The following is a 25443-nucleotide window of genomic DNA, read 5'->3' on the forward strand; positions in this document are numbered from 1 at the left end:
AAAATCATAGAAAAGAAGAAAGCAAAACTATACTACCTCCCCCCCCAAAAAACAAAAAAAAAAAAAACAAACAAAAAACAAAACAAAAAACAAAAATAAAAACAAAAAAAACAAAACAAAAGCCAACATAAACCAAACCAAGACAAACAAACAAAATAACCCAACAAGAATCAAAGCAATGCAAATTCGAATTTTTGAACAAAAGTGACTCTAACACCTCTTAAAACAATAACATTTAAGTTTATTTGCGTCTGAAAAATGATTGGCTCAAAGAAAGGTCAGACGGAGATCCCATGAGTATGATTAGTTCATGGTTAGCTGTGTTTTACCCGATGTTGACCATAAAGTCATACATAGGCATAAAAATAGAATTTCTACAATCAAATATCATCTAATTATTACTCTAGAGAGAAGTCCTCCACCTCCTCCTCCTCCTCCTCCTCCTCCTACTACTACTACTACTACTACTACTACTACTACTACTACTACTACTACTACTACTACTACTACTCCTCCTCCTCCTACTACTACTACTACTACTACTACTACTACTACTACTACTACTACTACTACTACTACTACTACTACTACTACTACTACTACTACTGCTACTACTACTGCTCCTCCTCCTCCTACTACTACTACTACTACTACTACTACTACTACTACTACTACTACTACTACTACTACTACTACTACTACTACTACTCATCCATCCATCCATCACCTATCTACCTATCTATCTATCTATCTATCTATCTATCTATCTATCTATCTAACTATCTAACTATCTATCTAACTATCTATCTATCTATCTATCTATCTATCTATCTATCTATCTATCTATCTATCTATCTATCTATCTATCTATCTATCTATCTATCTATCTATCTATCTATCTATCTATCTATCTATCTATCTATCTATCTATCTATCTATCTATCTATCTATCTATCTATCTATCTAACTATCTATCTATCTATCTATCTATCTATCTATCTATCTATCTATCTATCTGTCTGTCTGTCTGTCTGACTTGACTGTCGGTAGCCTTCGAGATAACGAAGGTCATGGTTATCAATCTATCTATCTACCTATCTTTCTATCTATCCATCCATCCACCCATCTATCCATCTGTCTATCTACCTGTGTCTTAATGTCTCTGTCTGTCTGACTGCCTGTTTATATGACTGAGTATATTGCACGTATGGGGCTCGAACCTGTTGTCTACCCCCCCCTCCCTTCCCGGGCCATTCTACTTCCCCCCTTTGGTATGAATAATTGATAGTGTTGTCTGTAGGATAGTGAGTGGAGCAGGCACTTATGTTGGTAACAACAAGATATGAAGTGAGTAGAAAAGTGCCAGAAGACAATAGAGAATAAAAATTTTTTTTCGCGGCGGTGGTGGGGTTTGAACCTGCGACCTTATTGGTACGACAACTCCGCCTGGCAGGTGAGAGCGTGGCTCTACCGTGTGAGCTATCCACGAACACAAAAATATTCGTTTCAAACCCAAAGTCATTTCTAGATCCCTCTCTCACCCACTTCTTGAGATCGCCGATTCGTTCGCCACCATCGCGAAGTAATTTTGACCAGCAGTTAAGCTTAATAGCCAATATTCTCATCACAAACATATAACATAGAAACGATTGAAACATTGAGTATGCTCCGGTGTATGGGGTGAATTTTTAATTCAGAAAAGTGAGTGGAGCAGGCACTTATGTTGATAACAACAAGATATGAAGTGAGTAGAAAAGTGCCAGAAGACAATAGAGAATAAAAAATTTTTTCGCGGCGGTGGTGGGTTTGAACCTGCGACCTTATTGGTACGACAACTCCGCCTGGCAGGTGAGAGCGTGGCTCTACCGTGTGAGCTATCCACGAACACAAAAATATTCGTTTCAAACCCAAAGTCATTTCTAGATCCCTCTCTCACCCACTTCTTGAGATCGCCGATTCGTTCGCCACCATCGCGAAGTAATTTTGACCAGCAGTTAAGCTTAATAGCCAATATTCTCATCACAAACATATAACATAGAAACGATTGAGACATTGAGTATGCTCCGGTGTATGGGGTGAATTTTAATTCAGAAAAGTGAGTGGAGCAGGCACTTATGTTGGTAACAACAAGATATGAAGTGAGTAGAAAAGTGCCAGAAGACAATAGAGAATAAAAAATTTTTTCGCGGCGGTGGTGGGGTTTGAACCTGCGACCTTATTGGTACGACAACTCCGCCTGGCAGGTGAGAGCGTGGCTCTACCGTGTGAGCTATCCACGAACACAAAAATATTCGTTTCAAACCCAAAGTCATTTCTAGATCCCTCTCTCACCCACTTCTTGAGATCGCCGATTCGTTCGCCACCATCGCGAAGTAATTTTGACCAGCAGTTAAGCTTAATAGCCAATATTCTCATCACAAACATATAACATAGAAACGATTGAGACATTGAGTATGCTCCGGTGTATGGGTGAATTTTTAATTCAGAAAAGTGAGTGGAGCAGGCACTTATGTTGGTAACAACAAGATATGAAGTGAGTAGAAAAGTGCCAGAAGACAATAGAGAATAAAAAATTTTTTCGCGGCGGTGGTGGGGTTTGAACCTGCGACCTTATTGGTACGACAACTCCGCCTGGCAGGTGAGAGCGTGGCTCTACCGTGTGAGCTATCCACGAACACAAAAATATTCGTTTCAAACCCAAAGTCATTTCTAGATCCCTCTCTCACCCACTTCTTGAGATCGCCGATTCGTTCGCCACCATCGCGAAGTAATTTTGACCAGCAGTTAAGCTTAATAGCCAATATTCTCATCACAAACATATAACATAGAAACGATTGAGACATTGAGTATGCTCCGGTGTATGGGGTGAATTTTTAATTCAGAAAAGTGAGTGGAGCAGGCACTTTTGTTGGTAACAACAAGATATGAAGTGAGTAGAAAAGTGCCAGAAGACAATAGAGAATAAAAAATTTTTTCGCGGCGGTGGTGGGGTTTGAACCTGCGACCTTATTGGTACGACAACTCCGCCTGGCAGGTGAGAGCGTGGCTCTACCGTGTGAGCTATCCACGAACACAAAAATATTCGTTTCAAACCCAAAGTCATTTCTAGATCCCTCTCTCACCCACTTCTTGAGATCGCCGATTCGTTCGCCACCATCGCGAAGTAATTTTGACCAGCAGTTAAGCTTAATAGCCAATATTCTCATCACAAACATATAACATAGAAACGATTGAGACATTGAGTATGCTCCGGTGTATGGGGTGAATTTTTAATTCAGAAAAGTGAGTGGAGCAGGCACTTATGTTGGTAACAACAAGATATGAAGTGAGTAGAAAAGTGCCAGAAGACAATAGAGAATAAAAATTTTTTTCGCGGCGGTGGTGGGGTTTGAACCTGCGACCTTATTGGTACGACAACTCCGCCTGGCAGGTGAGAGCGTGGCTCTACCGTGTGAGCTATCCACGAACACAAAAATATTCGTTTCAAACCCAAAGTCATTTCTAGATCCCTCTCTCACCCACTTCTTGAGATCGCCGATTCGTTCGCCACCATCGCGAAGTAATTTTGACCAGCAGTTAAGCTTAATAGCCAATATTCTCATCACAAACATATAACATAGAAACGATTGAGACATTGAGTATGCTCCGGTGTATGGGTGAATTTTTAATTCAGAAAAGTGAGTGGAGCAGGCACTTTTGTTGGTAACAACAAGATATGAAGTGAGTAGAAAAGTGCCAGAAGACAATAGAGAATAAAAAATTTTTTCGCGGCGGTGGTGGGGTTTGAACCTGCGACCTTATTGGTACGACAACTCCGCCTGGCAGGTGAGAGCGTGGCTCTACCGTGTGAGCTATCCACGAACACAAAAATATTCGTTTCAAACCCAAAGTCATTTCTAGATCCCTCTCTCACCCACTTCTTGAGATCGCCGATTCGTTCGCCACCATCGCGAAGTAATTTTGACCAGCAGTTAAGCTTAATAGCCAATATTCTCATCACAAACATATAACATAGAAACGATTGAGACATTGAGTATGCTCCGGTGTATGGGGTGAATTTTTAATTCAGAAAAGTGAGTGGAGCAGGCACTTATGTTGGTAACAACAAGATATGAAGTGAGTAGAAAAGTGCCAGAAGACAATAGAGAATAAAAATTTTTTCGCGGCGGTGGTGGGGTTTGAACCTGCGACCTTATTGGTACGACAACTCCGCCTGGCAGGTGAGAGCGTGGCTCTACCGTGTGAGCTATCCACGAACACAAAAATATTCGTTTCAAACCCAAAGTCATTTCTAGATCCCTCTCTCACCCACTTCTTGAGATCGCCGATTCGTTCGCCACCATCGCGAAGTAATTTTGACCAGCAGTTAAGCTTAATAGCCAATATTCTCATCACAAACATATAACATAGAAACGATTGAGACATTGAGTATGCTCCGGTGTATGGGGTGAATTTTTAATTCAGAAAAGTGAGTGGAGCAGGCACTTATGTTGGTAACAACAAGATATGAAGTGAGTAGAAAAGTGCCAGAAGACAATAGAGAATAAAAAGGTCGCAGGTTCAAACCCCACCACCGCCGCGAAAATTTTTTTTATTCTCTATTGTCTTCTGGCAATATATATATATATATATATATATATATATATATATATATATATATATATATATATATATATATATATATATAAATGAAATGCTGTTGCCGCTACAGATCTATTTACGATTTACTTCTGTTAACCAGAGAGGTGAAGCGTTCTTACCATTTTTATATAAGACAATGTATGTATCCATCAATTAAAATTTTAAAAAACCAAACCTGCCAGATCAATCTTTGGTGACCGGTTACCCAACTACTACAATGGTGACCCCCCCCCCCCCCCCCCCCCCACACACACACACACCCAACTAAATTCGAACCAGATATACTTTTTGCGCACGAATAGGGATCAATAATGTGACGTCAAAATGCTGGTTCCAATCTCATTGATTGGAAGTTTGAAACTAGTCGTACGGCGGACTGGATACATACATTACGTAACTGATCTTCTGGTTTTACAGTGATGGCATCTTATTTTTTTGCCTAAATAAAGCTGGTCGCCAATAAAGGTCATCTATCCTCCTCGATCTTTTACACCCCGTAATCATAAGAATCTGCATGTGCATCCTGCTACTAAAATAGTTATGCCACATTACGATTCAATATGAGACCGATTCATTGTTTGTCCTTCCGAGGACTGATACACACTTCCAATTAGTTTGGAACCGGAAGAGATGAAGGTGTAACGTTACGACTTCTGATTCCCATTGAAATCTCTGCCATTTGAGTTAAATATTTCGACCGCTTTTAGGTGGTTATTACAGAAGTTTTACCTAATAGTTCTCTATATATGCTTTATTCTTCACAAACAGGTAGTTTTATTTCAATCTAACGAAACCTTGACGTTTTGACACGAGAGCAGTGACTGGGCGCGACAGGGGCTTAAAGAGAATTCTCGCCAGAACAGTAACTGAAATGTAACTGGACTTCGTGTAAGTCTGCAGATATGAATATATAAATTAAAAATAGGTAAGAAATTCAGCCTCGACTTTACGGGGTTGATAGTAGTAGTCTTTAAATGCTTATCATGTGACACTTTGTGTATTTTCTTTCAAGTGCAAAACTGAGCTGAAATAATTTTTCCAGATTCAGAATTTGGAAGGTTGTTGAAAATAGAAGATTTGGTAAACAAACAAACAAACAAACAAAACCCAAAGAATGAAGAAGTGGGAGTCGAAAAATATTCTTTTTGATTGGAAAGATCAGAACGTATAAAAGTCAAAACATGATCAGATTTATAATTAATGTTTATCTCCTCTGGATACACTTTTATGCTCGTCGGAGAAGTATTTCATAAGCGCGTCCTTAAAGTTGTTCCGATAGTTTAGAACCAGTAACTAAGTTACTATGCGTCATGGCGAGGGAAGTGACGTCACGACTGTCGAAGCCTATTGGGATGGGGAGTGGGGTTTAATGTTAGTTTACCAGGATATGCTCCATGGGTCCTACGGCTCTGAAGGACTATATTGATTGAATATTGCTCGAGGAAAAATGCAAATGTGAGAGAAAAAAGTGGGACTCGAACCCGGTACCCCCGCGCGTTACATTTCTATCCCTAAAGTAATCGGCTACTGCGCCAAGGAATGAGAAGAATAAACGAATGCTATAATTCTTCTATCATATCCCTGGCAACAAGGACTCACTGGTTGTCCCATAAAAACGTGAGATCTGGTGTCCGGTCGAGGATAAAAGAAGACATTAACTTTAGTCTTATGACTTGATGTGCTGGACAGGTCACTCTGGTCTTGCCCTACTGTGTCTGTGTGGTGGTGGTGGTCATCGTCTACTTTGTCTTCATTCGATAGATTTTTATAATATTATTGTAATGATAATATTATTATTAATAACAACTTCTAAGTGTTGCAGTCCGGCTGTTTTTCTATGTTCTCCTTTTGTACATGTCCAATGCTCTCTCTCTCTCTCTCTCTCTCTCTCTCTCTCCTCTCTCTCTCTCTCTCTCTCTCTCTCTTATATATATATATATATATATAATATATATATATATAATATTATAATTAATATATAATATATAATATGATATAATAATAATAATAATAATAATAATGATAATAATAATAATAATAATAATAATAATAATAATAATAATAAATAATAATAATAATAATAATAATAATAATAATAATAATAATATGCTTTTTTCATCCAAAAAAATGGAAATTCGTTTACAGACGTGGCATGAACAACAATGTATAAACACAAAGTTGAGAATCTATGGCGACAATGTATACACACACACACACACACACACACACACATATAAATATATAATATATATATATATATATATATAATATATATATATATATATATATATATATATATATATATATATATAAATTAAAACAAAAATGTAAAAAATATACAACCAAGGACCAATAGCGACACTTTATATATTAACTGCTTGTGTGTGTATATTTAGAAAATAGTATTTAATTTAAATCACAGTTGCGCGTTAAAAATTCGAACACCATGTGGCAAAAATGAATTAAGGTGACGTGTTGTCTTTGTTTTTATAGATATGAGGCGACGGCTCCTCATGGAGAACTTATTATATTTGTGAAGGGAGTGATTGTCATTCTTCATAACTTTCTCCATTTTACTTAGACAAAATCTCTTGAACAGTTCTTCCACATTGGTTGGTGAGTATAACTCCTGGCTTTATCAATTATCTGATCAATTATCTTCACGTTCGCAAATACTGGCATTTCCACACCATGCTGTAATACAAAAAATAATAACGGTCTCCAAAACGGATCTATAAAAAGGGTGCATAAAGTTTTGTCTATATCAAATTCTGTCTTTTGTTCAATTTAGAGATGACAACATCGGTTTGTAAATGCCACTACAATTTATTGTCAATTAAAATACCTAAATATTTGTAAACCGAAACTTGCTCAACAGCTTGATTGTTAATTTTGAGCGGACTGATGGAATTTGTGTTTTTTCTAAAATCAAAAATTATTCCTTTGGTTTTTCCTACATTTAATATCAGGGAGTTATCTTCACACCAACCAACAAATCTGTCGATCTCAGATCTGTATTCCGTTTCATCATCTTTAAATATTAACCCTTGAAGGGCAGTGTCGTCAGCAAATTTTGAAATTGGGACCAAGTCACTTGTACAGTCAGTTGTGTAAACCGTAAAGAGGCGAAGAGAGAGAGAGAACACACCCTTGAGGGGCTCCTGTATTAGTAATTATTTTATTAGAGCTGTTTCCATTAATTTCTACAAATTGTGCTCTCTCGTAAAGAAAGTCTAAAATCTAGGAAATCAAATCGGGATTTATATTCAAACATTTCAGCTTTTCAACAAGTAGAGTAAGTACTCTTAGTAGGTAATGATCTTGTGGTATCGCTCATTTGCGCTCAGTATTGAGACAGTTTTTAGAAGCGGATACCCTAGCAGTTAAGACAGATCGTAGCCATGAGGATATCACAACAGAATGGTCAATATATTGGTAGGCAAATTCACGATCCTAAAACTCAGGCTTTCTCGGTTGTTTCCTTGATGAAATGTTGTGTTGTACTCTTACTCGTGAAGGCTCATTACAATTATGCACTAAACACTTTTTTCATTTTGGTTAGAAAAAATTTACTTCAAATATCGACTGAAAAAGTGATCATCTACATGTCACATGTTCAAATCTGGGGCTTCAGATATTCGATTTGAAATACCAAAATTTTCGGGCCAACCCCCCCCCCCCCCCCCCCCCCCCCCCCCAAAATAAAAAAAATAAATAAAAAATAAATATATACATTTTTTAAAAACATAAAAACAAAAAAAAATAATAAATTAAAAAAACAACAACATAGAAACAAAAACAAAGCAAAAAAAAAATCCAACAAAAACAGAACCAAAAAACAAAACAAAACACAACGAAACAAACCCAAACCAAACCAAAAAATATAATTTTAAAAAGCATACATTGTTTTGTCAATGTACGGCACAGTGATGACAATGGTCAATAATGCCAATAATATCTGACCTAATCAGTGCACTGGTTGGGTCAGATTGCTCTAGTGATCGATCTCGACTAGTCGTAGGTAGGTGTGTAATCGGTTAATTTCGAAGGATCTGTTGTAATTCGATTCCCTTGAAAGATTAGGTACCCGTTTTAACTTGCCGTGCGTGTAATCGGGTTATTTAATCGGAGTAGTTATCGAATCGTCAGAGGTTTGCCTGTCATCTCGTCGTCGTCGTTGGTCTAGTTCTTTCTGCTTTCTACCCATTGAATTGCAATCATAAGTCACTTTACACACCTTACCGCATCCGACTTAGGTGTGTATGAGCACCACCTGGCCTTAACAAACATTGACTGATATTGTTTAAGAATGCTAGTACAAGTAAGGACCCTCGAAAGGCGAGATGTGCTGGACATTTTTCCGACTGGTTGCTGGAAAGGGAGGGGGTGATGGAGTTGGAACGTAGCCATCGTTAACTTATAGTCTGACACTGACCAAAAAATTACGTCAAAAGTCTTTGGCCACAAAATTAAAAAAATCTTGAATTGTATTAAATAGTTCAACCAATGAAATAACTCCTTTCCTTGAGGTCTACTAACGACAACCCACTGGACACTACACAAACCTAAAAAATAACGTCAAACTATAAGTCCTAGAGTATTCTATATACCATGTTAACGGTCGGAACGCGATGATCGTGGTGAGAACGTCGATATGCACGATATCAATGTACGCATATAAAATTTATTTAATCATGCATGTTTATTCATTTGAAATCGGGGTGGTATCTTACTCTGTCTTAACTGTCTACGTCTCTTCTCTCCATCCAAAACGATGAGCTGGGGAAGATAATTTGACCGCCTAACCGATTTTAGTGTCCTCTCATTCATATCAATAAGTGATATGCAGATAACCACGATTTCGAAATCGATCAAATGAAATAATGTGTAATTCGAGATTTCACGGTCATATTCTAGGCAATATAATTAGCTTTTTTTCATTTAGTGCTCTCTCTCTCTCTCTATCTATCTATCTATCTATCTCTATCTATCTTCTCTACTACTCTCTCTCATCTACACACTCTCTCTCTCTCTACCATTCTCTCACCTCTCTCTCTCTACCTCTCTCTCTCTCTCTCTCTCTCTCTCTCTTTCTCTCCCGACACACATACTCTCTCCCTCTTGTTTTAAATCTTTCCATCGTTAGCGCTGATATGATCTAAAAGTCGGATGTCGAAGCATATGATATTATTCCATAATAACAAAGAGGATGGATAATTCATCTTTGATGAATAATTGGAACCATCGACATCTTATTTTATATATACACAGATGTCACTGAGTGGAACACTCGTCCGCCGCCTCACGTTGCAATATCCGCCTCGAATCAAGCTCCGTTTTCATCCACTTTCTCACGGGATGCCTCAGTCATTTGTAGGCATGTTATGCATGTAAATTATACTGAATAAGACAGGGACATAAGATGACAAATTCATAGTCTAATGGTTTGACATTTGACACAGTGAATGGGGCGAGGTAGCTTGATGAGGTGTATGTGTGTGCGACCGTACACTACACTTCACTACATAGCAAAATGTATACACGCGGACCTTATACGACATACACACTCCACTGTAAGTAGGGCATACCTGATAATAACAATAATGATATAATAATGTTATAACGTGTACATTACGATAATGTGGTGTGTCAGCAAAATGGATGACCCAGCATGGACACATTAGGACACCGGACACTGGTCAGTGTGGACACGCTATCAGTCACTAGATTATACTTACGTAATTATTGGCCGCAATGAGTTCGGGCCGGCCCACTTTGCATAGTTCGTACGTCAACTCGTCAACTAACGGACGGTGTCGGCTATGATCTGACCGCGATGTTTTAGTTGGAAGTGTATATAACCATGCTTATCGTAGATTGATTTTGTAAAATGCAATTTATTTTGTTATTATAAATTGACTGGTTTCACTAAATCATCGCCATTACCACCAGTAATAACATCACACCGCTATCGTCGTTCTCACCATTATCGTTGTTCACATAATAGGATTCAATAGTCTGATGTCACGTCCGCCCAGCAACGAGCAGCTTTGTTCTAAACAAAGAAAATCGGTACTTTTTATTCTCCATGCTGGCTAGAACTTTATCGCGTGTCATGTGATGAGAATGTATAAATGTCAAAACATGATCAGATTTATAATGTTTTTCTCCTCTGGATACACTTTTTTGCTCGTTGGAGAAGTATTTCATAAGGTCGTCCGCCAGTGTTTCGATAGTTTAGAACCAGTTGCTAAGTTACTATGCGTCATTACGAGGGAAGTGATGTCACGACTGTTGAAGGCTATTACCAATGTAACCATTATCGCCATTGTCATTGACATCATCGTAATCAACATTATCATCTTCTCATGTCATCATTATGTTTAGTATTTTACATCGTCATAATCATCTTCATCATTATGATGATCATCATCATCATAATCATCATCATCATCATCATCATCATCATCATCATCATCATCATCATCATCATCATCATCAAGCTTCATAGTTACGACCAGAGTGACTGGAATGTGTATTGCTGTTGTTTTCCTACAAAGTGATTGACTTTTAAATTTTACTTTATAAAAGGTGTTCTGCGGAACTTTATGAGTTTCAAATCACTTCCTTTTATTTTTTTTTGATGGTCGCTTTCAAAATAGAAGACATTCGGTGAATTAAAATATCCCATGTATACGGCCATCTCAGTATACACAGTATAGCCTGCCAATTTTTAAGACATATCGATCAACGGAATCAGGTATGTAGATAGTTTAATAGATAGATAGATAGACATACAGACAAGCAGGCAGTTAGACAGATACACAGACAGGCAGACATATAGAGAGATAGATAGACTGACCGACAGACATTCAAATAGATTAGATAGGTTGATAGAAAGAGTCCTTAGACGAAAAAGCACTTACCTCTCAACACGATTGATTAAACAATTGATATGTTAATTCACTACTCACTCAATGAATTATTTTATGGTGTATTTATTTAATTTTTAAAAAGCTTTTTATATAGCGCAATATCCACTAAACGTGCTCAAAGCGCTTTACAAAGGGGTCCCTGGTTAACAGCAACACTTAACATTTAGGACGGGACATGACGCCTGTTAGGCAATATTACAATTTTTATTTCGGATAGAGGCAACGTTGTTAATGGCCAGGTACTCATTTTACCCCTGAATACGGAGAGGGAATGTGAGTAAAGAGTCTTTTCCAAGGACACAACTATGCGCGAGGCTCGAGACCAGGATCTTCCGATCCGAAAGCGAGTGTCATACCACAAAACCACATAGCCGCACGTTATATTTGCTTCCACTCATTGTAAAACAACGAAGTGGCACATCATGGACCACAAATATAATATTGAGGACTGTCAGACCTACAAATCTTGAATAGAGATTCATTATTAGCTAATTATTTTCAAGTTGATGGCTCCTTAAATTGTCACATTGCATCCAGCTGTCCCAGGGGACTAATTTTGAAGACCAATATCAACTTGTCCCAGGCTGTCCGAATAATATTGACACACGCCATCTCCTGTGATCTCTCTCTCTCTCTCTCTCTCTCTCTCTCTCTCTCTCTCTCTCTCTCTCTCTCTCTCTCTCTCTCTCCCTTTACTAATTTTTATTTGCCCAGTCAAGTGCCTTATTTTGATATAATATTGTTATTTTGTTACTTATACAAAACCCGACTTATTTGAAGGTCCGATAATCCAGTTCATTATGGGCTCATTATTGTAATGGAAATCTTAAAGAAATGACGCAAAATATTGTCCATTACAACAATGTTAAACTAGGCCCATAATGCTTTCGGATGTCAGACCTGCAAAATTATACACGTCGATCAAAACAAAAGCGAACAAACAACCCCCTCCCCGTCCCCAAAAAAATCAAAAAAAAAAAAAAAAAAAGAAAAAAAAAAAAAAGAAAAGAAAACCCCAAGAACCAAAGCAAAACAAAAACAAACAAAATGAAACAAAACAAAACAAGAAGAAAAAAAAACCCACTACAAAATTAAAGGAAAAAACCCAAAACAAATAACAAAAACCAAAACACCGTAATTTACATTATCCCCCCCCCCCTCCTCTCTCTCTCTCTCTCTCTCTCTCCTCTCTCTCTCTCTCTCTCTCTCTCTCTCTCTCTCTCTCTCTCCCACCCCCCCCCCCCCCTTCCCCCCATGGCCTACCTTTCTACCTCCCCCACTTGCACTGGCCGTATGTCCGTTATTTGATTTGAAAAAGAAAGATCCTGCTCGTCCGCCGGGCGTCTCGTCGGTAGCCTTCACCTAACAATGCCCCCCATTCCTGGGTGCGTTGAACTTGAACAACTTTCACCATCAGGAGAACCATGCACCATGCGCAAATTCGGGCAGTACAACGCAATAGTGCGAGGCAGCTCTTATTTTTTTTGTTTAGCTATTATCTATGAAAAGTAAAAGTCAAAGAATGTGAACTATCCTTTATTTATATCCACGAGAATTATATTATCTACTAAAGACAACTCACTAGGCGGTCCACAAACCTCTATAATTTTAGTTTAAGGATGTATAAGGTAGATTCTGATTACGGATTTAAAAGAGCTAGGATGGATGATCTTTATTGACGACCAGCATGCCATCACTCTGAACCGGAAGATCAATTATAAAGTATTCCTTCGGACCCATAAGGCCCACGGAGCCGGAGTTTATCCCGGTTTCTTTAGCATGAAACGGACACCAGCTATCCATTCACTGCTGGGTAGGCAGGGGGGAGGGGGTCAGAATTTTTAAAAATCTCCGACTGTACCCGGGATCGATCTTGATCCCCTTGCGTGTGAAGGGAGTTCTCTACCTGTACAGATAGTGTTCGCTTGGCTAAGAAACTCACAACATTGCCATCCGGAATATAACAGACCAACACACAAAACGATGTGTAACTTGGTCGTTTATAGTCTGGTTATTACAGTTTAGTGAGAATTACTCTTAAATGTGGATTGCAAAAAACAATAACAAAGACCTGAGTGACCTGATCTTCGTCCTATCTATTTTGACGTAATTTTTTGGTTAGCGTCAGATAAGCCTGTTACACTTGGCATCCAGAACGTTGGCATAATTTATCACGACGGGGAACACAAGTGCGATGTCATAACACTGGTTCCAATCTCAATAGAAATGTGAAATCAGTCCTTCGGAGGACTGGATCCATACCTTGCGATGCATTTAGGTGAAATACTTACATGTACAGCCTGCAAAATTAATCGCAAAATCCTTGATCCGTTCCAGGGGTTTTAGTGAGAACGTGTCATTCAATTGTCGGCTTAAAAACAATTACAAAGAGCCGATTGACGTCAACGTCACCCACTCTTTGGTTCCAGAGTGGTGGCATCTTATTTTATAGTCTAATTAAATACTGGTTGCCAATAAAGATCATTCATCCTCGCTCTTTTTCGCCCGTAATCATCAGAGTGCCTATAGATAGAATGAAGTTGACGTCACTCATGTCTTTGTTAATGTTTTTGCCGTCCACGGTATGAGCAATTCTCACTTAACTGTATTAACCAGACTATAAACGTTTAAGGTTACACATAGTTTTGTGTCTTGGTCCGTTATACTTCCGGGTGGCAATGTTGTGAGCTTCTAAGCCAAGCGCATACTATCTATAGATTCTGCTACTAAAATAGTTATGCCACGATTCAATATGTAACCATAATTATCATTATTAGTCCTTCGAAGGGCTGGTAACATACACACTTCCAAGGATTTAGTACCGGAAAAGTAGATGTGACGTCACGACTTTTATTCCCTATTGATGCTGTGCTTTTAAGTGAAATACTTACATGTTCAGCAACCAAAATAAATCGCAAATTTTTTATCTGTTCGAGGGGTTTTAGTGAGAACTTGTCATCCAACTGTCGGTTTAAAAACAATTACAAATAACCGAGTGACGCCATCATCGCCCATTCTCTATAGATAGAATGCGCTTGGCCAAGGAGTTCACAACATTGCCATCCGGAAGTATAACGGACCAACACACAAACTCTGTGTAACCATGAACTTTTATAGTCTGGTTAATACAGCTTAGTGAGAACAACTCACAAACGCGGATGGCAAAAACAATAACAAAGGCCTGAGTGACGTCATCTGCATACTATCTATACATTTTGAACTTAATTATGTTCAAACATTGTGAATAATGTTCAGGATTTCGAGGGCCAATTATTTCTTTCGTCTAGCGGGCACCGTGGAAGGTATCTGCGGAAAAGACCGATCCTCAGTAAGGCAATACATAATTCTTTCTGATCAAAAATTCATTTATGATCTTGTGAAATGAGCAAGAAATGTTTTAATTTAGACAATTTTTTTTTATTATTATTCTTAAAATCCATTTTTTTTTAGTAATGAAAATGGTGTGCCTTTCCTTACATCCATGATTCTCCAATCCATCCATCCATTATCTATTATTGCGGGTGGTTGGATGGGAGCATCACCCTTGAATCATATACCTATGATGTTCGCATGGGTATACGATCCGAGAGTGATGTCGTTTCTTCTTCTCTTTACTAGCCTATCCTGCTTCTTTGGTTTGTGATTGTATTTTTGACAGGGGATTTTTTTTCTGTAAATCTTCTGCCTGTTTGTTCTTGGTTATTTATAATTTAGCTTATGATATCTTTAGGTTATGATTTTGATTTACATTTGTACTATTTTTGTTAGATTGCTTGTTTTTTTTTTGTTTCAGCGGTCTCTCATATAACCTCAATTGTGTTGGAAGAGACCTAAAGCAACAAACAAAAAAACATTATCTATTATTCACCCATTCATCATTTTTACTGTTATAATTTATCCCTTCATACATCAACTCTCTCTCTCTCTCTCTCTCTCTCTCTCTCTCTCTCTCTCTCTCTCTCTCTCTCTCTCTCTCTCTACCTACAATCCCTTCTCCTCACTCCTCCCCGCGACACGCTCTTTTCTGTACTCCACGCAGTTTCCAATCCAAGACTGCCCTCGACTAGTTAAGGCCACATTTTTCAGGTACCACCCTTTCCCTACTCTTCCCTTTTAGTAAAGGTAGTGTTACTCTCGCCCGCCGTCCACTAGCCATCTCAGGCCAGTCTCCGCCGAAATGACCTCGCTGGGTCATTGTGACCTAAGGCTTAAAAAAAAAAATGTGGACGTGAACAATCTTTGAAATCAGTAACACGTTATAGCCAGCCAGGTACACACATAGCGTGAGAGAGAAAATATAGGAAAATGACACTTTTAGCCTTGTGTGCTTAGTAATAACCGTCGTCGTGGACTTGCCAAGGCTAACGGCGATCGATGAAAAGGAAATAGTCAAATGAGGACGTTCGATACGGTTATTTCCTTTGTGGCACGACACATCATTGACCACAGTTAAAACATAGAGCTGAAATTGCTCACAATTTTCAACATTACAAAAGGATTGATTTGTTGGTATGGGGAAAGCGAGTGTGTGTGTGTGTGTGTGTGTGAGAGAGAGAGAGAGAGAGAGAGAGAGAGAGAGAGAGAGAGAGAGAGAGAGAGAGAGAGAGAGAGATATCATATCGTGTGGACTGACAGGCATTTTGATGATATGCGTTTAGTTAAAAATCTCACAACATTCGCCAGCCGGATGCATTCTATCAACACAATAAACTGTGTGTAACCTTAAACGTTGATAGTCTGATTGATACAATTTAGTGAGAACTACTCATAAAAATGGCTAGCCAAAAACAACAAAGCTTAGTGACGTCAACTTGTTACTTCCAAGAAGATGGTAATGGCCGAAACTGACCATGGTCAATTTATCAAGATTTAAACCCCCCCCCCACCTCCCTTTCCACAAAAAAAAAAAACAAAACAAAACAAACAAAACAAAACAAACAAGTAAACCTTTAATTTTCACTGAACAGAGATATAAATATTTTAATTCGATCATTTCCCCAGCCATGTGCTTGGTCGAATCGTTGAGCACGCTTCAAATTTCCGCAATGTTACTCATATGACTAATCTTAAGTGTTTGCAATAATAAAAAATTCCATTAATCTAACTATTAGTCAGCTTGATCAACCGTATTTGTAAGTCTGATTCAAATTACTGTAATCAAAACTTTTTTTTTTGGTTTATCAAGAAAGATCCAGTGATTGAAAAAAAAACCCCAAACCAAGTGACTTCTGCGAGGATTTGGATGAGGGGAAACTCGATATGAATGCCTTTATTATAAAATTGGATATTTCCCAAATTTGCTAGTATTTCTATTATGTGGATGTTTTTAACAGACCCTGCTGTAATAATGCCAATGTTCATAACTTTATGATGATCTTGTCACTTTTTTGTGTGTGCTCATTTTCATACCTATTTATTCCATCTTTACCCCTCCCTTTTCTCCACGTCCCCTTCTCTCTTCCTCCCATGGTCACAAAAAGTACCAGAAGTCACACAAACACTAGATAAATATCAGCCATGGTAATGAATTCATGTAACCATACGGTAACCATCACCCTACTGCTCAAATCTGCTAGTTTGTAGTAATTTAGTGTGTTAATAGTAAATCAAATCAAATTTCTTGACAACCCTTCTTTTATCTGGATTCGTCAAAAGCTTGAGTTTTGTCTTTTTCTTGATTGATACAACCCTGAAACATAAAAAATTAGAATTACAAGGAAATAATTAATTGTGTCAAAATCACAGTCTTATGTGAGGTGTCATAATATCATATTTGTAAATAGAATAACAGCTGAAAACATAATTTTTTTGGTGTCACTTTGTGATATCCAATATCAAGTGTTGCTTGTGACAATGTAAAATAGCGATGACACCAAAGTTCAACTTACCTTTTCTGCCTGGAGCCACGCTGGAAAGGCAAATGAAAGTGCTGCACTTCAAAGACTGGTAAGAAGGGTGGATCAAAATTGCGAATCGCCATTTAACGAAACAAACTTCCACGTGTTCACGCATGCCGTGTTGCTTGTGACAAATGACACCAAAACCAATAAGCCTCAATATCGGCAAAACGGTATACATTTACTCCAAGATTTGAGTTCAGATAGTAAATCTATGCTTTTTTCTCATAATAAAACATTTTATAAACATTAAATATGAGCTTTAAAGTTTCGTGTCGAGTCTTAGTATTGTGCTGTGTTTGATGACACCAAAGGTCACAAGCAACACCAACTTTTTAAGAACTCTATATGAAACTTAATCAGATATGTAATATACTGCAATTGCGTTTAAAAGTAAATTTTGACTTTATACTATTAGTCAAATTTCAATCAAGGGGGGTAAAACATCACATTTAATTTCTACATGATTTCTAAAAAGGTGATGCGTTGACCTCGTTTTAAGCATTCAAATTTCACTTTCAAGTTGTTTATTTCATATTCTGTTGAACAGAGTATGTTGAGCTATCTCATTTTATCTCTTCTTCATATTATCAATTGATTACAAGCATTAACCCAATGAAAACAGCCCATAATTAAGTAAAAATCAAATTTTCTTAACACTGGTATCAGGCGGGCACCTTTTGACCTTGGCTCATATATATATATATATATATATATATATATATATATATATATATATATATATATATATATATATATATATATATATATATAAATGAAATGCTGTTGCCGCTACAGATCTATTTACGATTTACTTCTGTTAACCAGAGAGGTGAAGCGTTCTTACCATTTTTATATAAGACAATGTATGTATCCATCAATTAAAATTTTAAAAAACCAAACCTGCCAGATCAATCTTTGGTGACCGGTTACCCAACTACTACAATGGTGACCCCCCCCCCCCCCCCCACACACACACACACCTAACTAAATTCGAACCAGATATACTTTTTGCGCACGAATAGGGATCAATAATGTGACGTCAAAATGCTGGTTCCAATCTCATTGATTGGAAGTTTGAAACTAGTCGTACGGCGGACTGGATACATACATTACGTAACTGATCTTCTGGTTTTACAGTGATGGCATCTTATTTTTTTGCCTAAATAAATGCTGGTCGCCAATAAAGGTCATCTATCCTCCTCGATCTTTTACACCCCGTAATCATAAGAATCTGCATGTGCATCCTGCTACTAAAATAGTTATGCCACATTACGATTCAATATGAGACCGATTCATTGTTTGTCCTTCCGAGGACTGATACACACTTCCAATTAGTTTGGAACCGGAAGAGATGAAGGTGTAACGTTACGACTTCTGATTCCCATTGAAATCTCTGCCATTTGAGTTAAATATTTCGACCGCTTTTAGGTGGTTATTACAGAAGTTTTACCTAATAGTTCTCTATATATGCTTTATTCTTCACAAACAGGTAGTTTTATTTCAATCTAACGAAACCTTGACGTTTTGACACGAGAGCAGTGACTGGGCGCGACAGGGGCTTAAAGAGAATTCTCGCCAGAACAGTAACTGAAATGTAACTGGACTTCGTGTAAGTCTGCAGATATGAATATATAAATTAAAAATAGGTAAGAAATTCAGCCTCGACTTTACGGGGTTGATAGTAGTAGTCTTTAAATGCTTATCATGTGACACTTTGTGTATTTTCTTTCAAGTGCAAAACTGAGCTGAAATAATTTTTCCAGATTCAGAATTTGGAAGGTTGTTGAAAATAGAAGATTTGGTAAACAAACAAACAAACAAACAAAACCCAAAGAATGAAGAAGTGGGAGTCGAAAAATATTCTTTTTGATTGGAAAGATCAGAACGTATAAAAGTCAAAACATGATCAGATTTATAATTAATGTTTATCTCCTCTGGATACACTTTTATGCTCGTCGGAGAAGTATTTCATAAGCGCGTCCTTAAAGTTGTTCCGATAGTTTAGAACCAGTAACTAAGTTACTATGCGTCATGGCGAGGGAAGTGACGTCACGACTGTCGAAGCCTATTGGGATGGGGAGTGGGGTTTAATGTTAGTTTACCAGGATATGCTCCATGGGTCCTACGGCTCTGAAGGACTATATTGATTGAATATTGCTCGAGGAAAAATGCAAATGTGAGAGAAAAAAGTGGGACTCGAACCCGGTACCCCCGCGCGTTACATTTCTATCCCTAAAGTAATCGGCTACTGCGCCAAGGAATGAGAAGAATAAACGAATGCTATAATTCTTCTATCATATCCCTGGCAACAAGGACTCACTGGTTGTCCCATAAAAACGTGAGATCTGGTGTCCGGTCGAGGATAAAAGAAGACATTAACTTTAGTCTTATGACTTGATGTGCTGGACAGGTCACTCTGGTCTTGCCCTACTGTGTCTGTGTGGTGGTGGTGGTCATCGTCTACTTTGTCTTCATTCGATAGATTTGTTATAATATTATTGTAATGATAATATTATTATTAATAACAACTTCTAAGTGTTGCAGTCCGGCTGTTTTTCTATGTTCTCCTTTTGTACATGTCCAATGCTCTCTCTCTCTCTCTCTCTCTCTCTCTCTCTCTCTCTCTCTCTCTCTCTCTCTCTCTCTCTCTCTCTCTATATATATATAATTATATATATATATATATATATATATATATATATATAATATTGATAATAATAATAATAATAATAATAATAATAATAATAATAATAATAATAATAATGATAATAATAATAATGATAATAATAATAATAATAATAATAATAATAATAATAATAAATAATAATAATAATAATAATAATAATAATAATAATAATAATAATAATAATATGCTTTTTTCATCCAAAAAAATGGAAATTCGTTTACAGACGTGGCATGAACAACAATGTATAAACACAAAGTTGAGAATCTATGGCGACAATGTATACACACACACACACACACACACACACATATAAATATATATATATAATATATATATATATATATATATATATATATATATATATATATATATATATATATATATATATATATATATATGCAAATTCACAAAAATGTAAAAAATATACAACCAAGGACCAATAGCGACACTTTATATATTAACTGCTTGTGTGTGTATATTTAGAAAATAGTATTTAATTTAAATCACAGTTGCGCGTTAAAAATTCGAACACCATGTGGCAAAAATGAATTAAGGTGACGTGTTGTCTTTGTTTTTATAGATATGAGGCGACGGCTCCTCATGGAGAACTTATTATATTTGTGAAGGGAGTGATTGTCATTCTTCATAACTTTCTCCATTTTACTTAGACAAAATCTCTTGAACAGTTCTTCCACATTGGAAATTGGGTGAGTATAACTCCTGGCTTTATCAATTATCTGATCAATTATCTTCACGTTGCAAATACTGGCATTTCCACACCATGCTGTAATACAAAAAATAATAACGGTCTCCAAAACGGATCTATAAAAAGGGTGCATAAAGTTTTGTCTATATCAAATTCTGTCTTTTGTTCAATTTAGAGATGACAACATCGGTTTGTAAATGCCACTACAATTTATTGTCAATTAAAATACCTAAATATTTGTAAACCGAAACTTGCTCAACAGCTTGATTGTTAATTTTGAGCGGACTGATGGAATTTGTGTTCTTTCTAAAATCAAAAATTATTCCTTTGGTTTTTCCTACATTTAATATCAGGGAGTTATCTTCACACCAACCAACAAATCTGTCGATCTCAGATCTGTATTCCGTTTCATCATCTTTAAATATTAACCCTTGAAGGGCAGTGTCGTCAGCAAATTTTGAAATTGGGACCAAGTCACTTGTACAGTCAGTTGTGTAAACCGTAAAGAGGCGAAGAGAGAGAGAGAACACACCCTTGAGGGGCTCCTGTATTAGTAATTATTTTATTAGAGCTGTTTCCATTAATTTCTACAAATTGTGCTCTCTCGTAAAGAAAGTCTAAAATCTAGGAAATCAAATCGGGATTTATATTCAAACATTTCAGCTTTTCAACAAGTAGAGTAAGTACTCTTAGTAGGTAATGATCTTGTGGTATCGCTCATTTGCGCTCAGTATTGAGACAGTTTTTTAGAAGCGGATACCCTAGCAGTTAAGACAGATCGTAGCCATGAGGATATCACAACAGAATGGTCAATATATTGGTAGGCAAATTCACGATCCTAAAACTCAGGCTTTCTCGGTTGTTTCCTTGATGAAATGTTGTGTTGTACTCTTACTCGTGAAGGCTCATTACAATTATGCACTAAACACTTTTTTCATTTTGGTTAGAAAAAATTTACTTCAAATATCGACTGAAAAAGTGATCATCTACATGTCACATGTTCAAATCTGGGGCTTCAGATATTCGATTTGAAATACCAAAATTTTCGGGCCAACCCCCCCCCCCCCCCCCCCCCCAAAATAAAAAAAATAAATAAAAAATAAATAAATACATTTTTTAAAAACATAAAAACAAAAAAAATAATAAATTAAAAAAACAACAACATAGAAACAAAAACAAAGCAAAAAAAAAAATCCAACAAAAACAGAACCAAAAAACAAAACAAAACACAACGAAACAAACCCAAACCAAACCAAAAAATATAATTTTAAAAAGCATACATTGTTTTGTCAATGTACGGCACAGTGATGACAATGGTCAATGATGCCAATAATATCTGACCTAATCAGTGCACTGGTTGGGTCAGATTGCTCTAGTGATCGATCTCGACTAGTCGTAGGTAGGTGTGTAATCGGTTAATTTCGAAGGATCTGTTGTAATTCGATTCCCTTGAAAGATTAGGTACCCGTTTTAACTTGCCGTGCGTGTAATCGGGTTATTTAATCGGAGTAGTTATCGAATCGTCAGAGGTTTGCCTGTCATCTCGTCGTCGTCGTTGGTCTAGTTCTTTCTGCTTTCTACCCATTGAATTGCAATCATAAGTCACTTTACACACCTTACCGCATCCGACTTAGGTGTGTATGAGCACCACCTGGCCTTAACAAACATTGACTGATATTGTTTAAGAATGCTAGTACAAGTAAGGACCCTCGAAAGGCGAGATGTGCTGGACATTTTTCCGACTGGTTGCTGGAAAGGGAGGGGGTGATGGAGTTGGAACGTAGCCATCGTTAACTTATAGTCTGACACTGACCAAAAAATTACGTCAAAAGTCTTTGGCCACAAAATTAAAAAAATCTTGAATTGTATTAAATAGTTCAACCAATGAAATAACTCCTTTCCTTGAGGTCTACTAACGACAACCCACTGGACGCTACACAAACCTAAAAAATAACGTCAAACTATAAGTCCTAGAGTATTCTATATACCATGTTAACGGTCGGAACGCGATGATCGTGGTGAGAACGTCGATATGCACGATATCAATGTACGCATATAAAATTTATTTAATCATGCATGTTTATTCATTTGAAATCGGGGTGGTATCTTACTCTGTCTTAACTGTCTACGTCTCTTCTCTCCATCCAAAACGATAAGCTGGGGAAATAATTTGACCGCCTAACCGATTTTAGTGTCCTCTCATTCATATCAATAAGTGATATGCAGATAACCACGATTTCGAAATCGATCAAATGAAATAATGTGTAATTCGAGATTTCACGGTCATATTCTAGGCAATATAATTAGCTTTTTTTCATTTAGTGCTCTCTCTCTCTCTCTATCTATCTATCTATCTATCTATCTATCTATCTATCTATCTATCTATCTATCTATCTCGTATCTATCTCTCTCTCTCTCTCTCTCACACACACTCTCTCTCTCTCTATCCCATTCTCCCTCTCTCTCTCTCTCTCTCTCTCTCTCTCTCTCTCTCTCTCTCTTTCTCTCCCGACACACATACTCTCTCCCTCTTGTTTTAAATCTTTCCATCGTTAGCGCTGATATGATCTAAAAGTCGGATGTCGAAGCATATGATATTATTCCATAATAACAAAGAGGATGGATAATTCATCTTTGATGAATAATTGGAACCATCGACATCTTATTTTATATATACACAGATGTCACTGAGTGGAACACTCGTCCGCCGCCTCACGTTGCAATATCCGCCTCGAATCAAGCTCCGTTTTCATCCACTTTCTCACGGGATGCCTCAGTCATTTGTAGGCATGTTATGCATGTAAATTATACTGAATAAGACAGGGACATAAGATGACAAATTCATAGTCTAATGGTTTGACATTTGACACAGTGAATGGGGCGAGGTAGCTTGATGAGGTGTATGTGTGTGCGACCGTACACTACACTTCACTACATAGCAAAATGTATACACGCGGACCTTATACGACATACACACTCCACTGTAAGTAGGGCATACCTGATAATAACAATAATGATATAATAATGTTATAACGTGTACATTACGATAATGTGGTGTGTCAGCAAAATGGATGACCCAGCATGGACACATTAGGACACCGGACACTGGTCAGTGTGGACACGCTATCAGTCACTAGATTATACTTACGTAATTATTGGCCGCAATGAGTTCGGGCCGGCCCACTTTGCATAGTTCGTACGTCAACTCGTCAACTAACGGACGGTGTCGGCTATGATCTGACCGCGATGTTTTAGTTGGAAGTGTATATAACCATGCTTATCGTAGATTGATTTTGTAAAATGCAATTTATTTTGTTATTATAAATTGACTGGTTTCACTAAATCATCGCCATTACCACCAGTAATAACATCACACCGCTATCGTCGTTCTCACCAATATCGTTGTTCACATAATAGGATTCAATAGTCTGATGTCACGTCCGCCCAGCAACGAGCAGCTTTGTTCTAAACAAAGAAAATCGGTACTTTTTATTCTCCATGCTGGCTAGAACTTTATCGCGTGTCATGTGATGAGAATGTATAAATGTCAAAACATGATCAGATTTATAATGTTTTTTCTCCTCTGGATACACTTTTTTGCTCGTTGGAGAAGTATTTCATAAGGTCGTCCGCCAGTGTTTCGATAGTTTAGAACCAGTTGCTAAGTTACTATGCGTCATTACGAGGGAAGTGATGTCACGACTGTTGAAGGCTATTACCAATGTAACCATTATCGCCATTGTCATTGACATCATCGTAATCAACATTATCATCTTCTCATGTCATCATTATGTTTAGTATTTTACATCGTCATAATCATCTTCATCATTATGATGATGATCATCATCATAATCATCATCACCATCATCATCATCATCATCATCATCATCGTCATCATCATCATCATCATCATCATCATCAAGCTTCATAGTTACGACCAGAGTGACTGGAATGTGTATTGCTGTTGTTTTCCTACAAAGTGATTGACTTTTAAATTTTACTTTATAAAAGGTGTTCTGCGGAACTTTATGAGTTTCAAATCACTTCCTTTTATTTTTTTTTGATGGTCGCTTTCAAAATAGAAGACATTCGGTGAATTAAAATATCCCATGTATACGGCCATCTCAGTATACACAGTATAGCCTGCCAATTTTTAAGACATATCGATCAACGGAATCAGGTATGTAGATAGTTTAATAGATAGATAGATAGACATACAGACAAGCAGGCAGTTAGACAGATACACAGACAGGCAGACATATAGAGAGATAGATAGACTGACCGATAGACATTCAAATAGATTAGATAGGTTGATAGAAAGAGTCCTTAGACGAAAAAGCACTTACCTCTCAACACGATTGATTAAACAATTGATATGTTAATTCACTACTCACTCAATGAATTATTTTATGGTGTATTTATTTAATTTTTAAAAAGCTTTTTATATAGCGCAATATCCACTAAACGTGCTCAAAGCCCTTTACAAAGGGGTCCCTGGTTAACAGCAACACTTAACATTTAGGACGGGACATGACGCCTGTTAGGCAATATTACAATTTTTATTTCGGATAGAGG

At 37.2% G+C, this 25443-nt stretch overlaps 1 protein-coding gene across 1 annotated transcript in view; it reads left to right on the forward strand.

Annotated features, from left to right (window-relative positions):
- The window catches only part of LOC144958997 (uncharacterized), a 120091-nt gene that overhangs the window by 38920 nt on the left and 55728 nt on the right, over window positions 1-25443 (forward strand). The gene's annotated exons all lie outside the window — the stretch shown is intronic.

Source organism: Berghia stephanieae, chromosome 13 (genome assembly GCF_034508935.2).
Source record: "Berghia stephanieae isolate SIO BIC M18660-M18661 chromosome 13, UCSD_Bste_1.3, whole genome shotgun sequence".
Classification (NCBI taxonomy): Eukaryota; Metazoa; Mollusca; class Gastropoda; order Nudibranchia; family Aeolidiidae; genus Berghia; species Berghia stephanieae.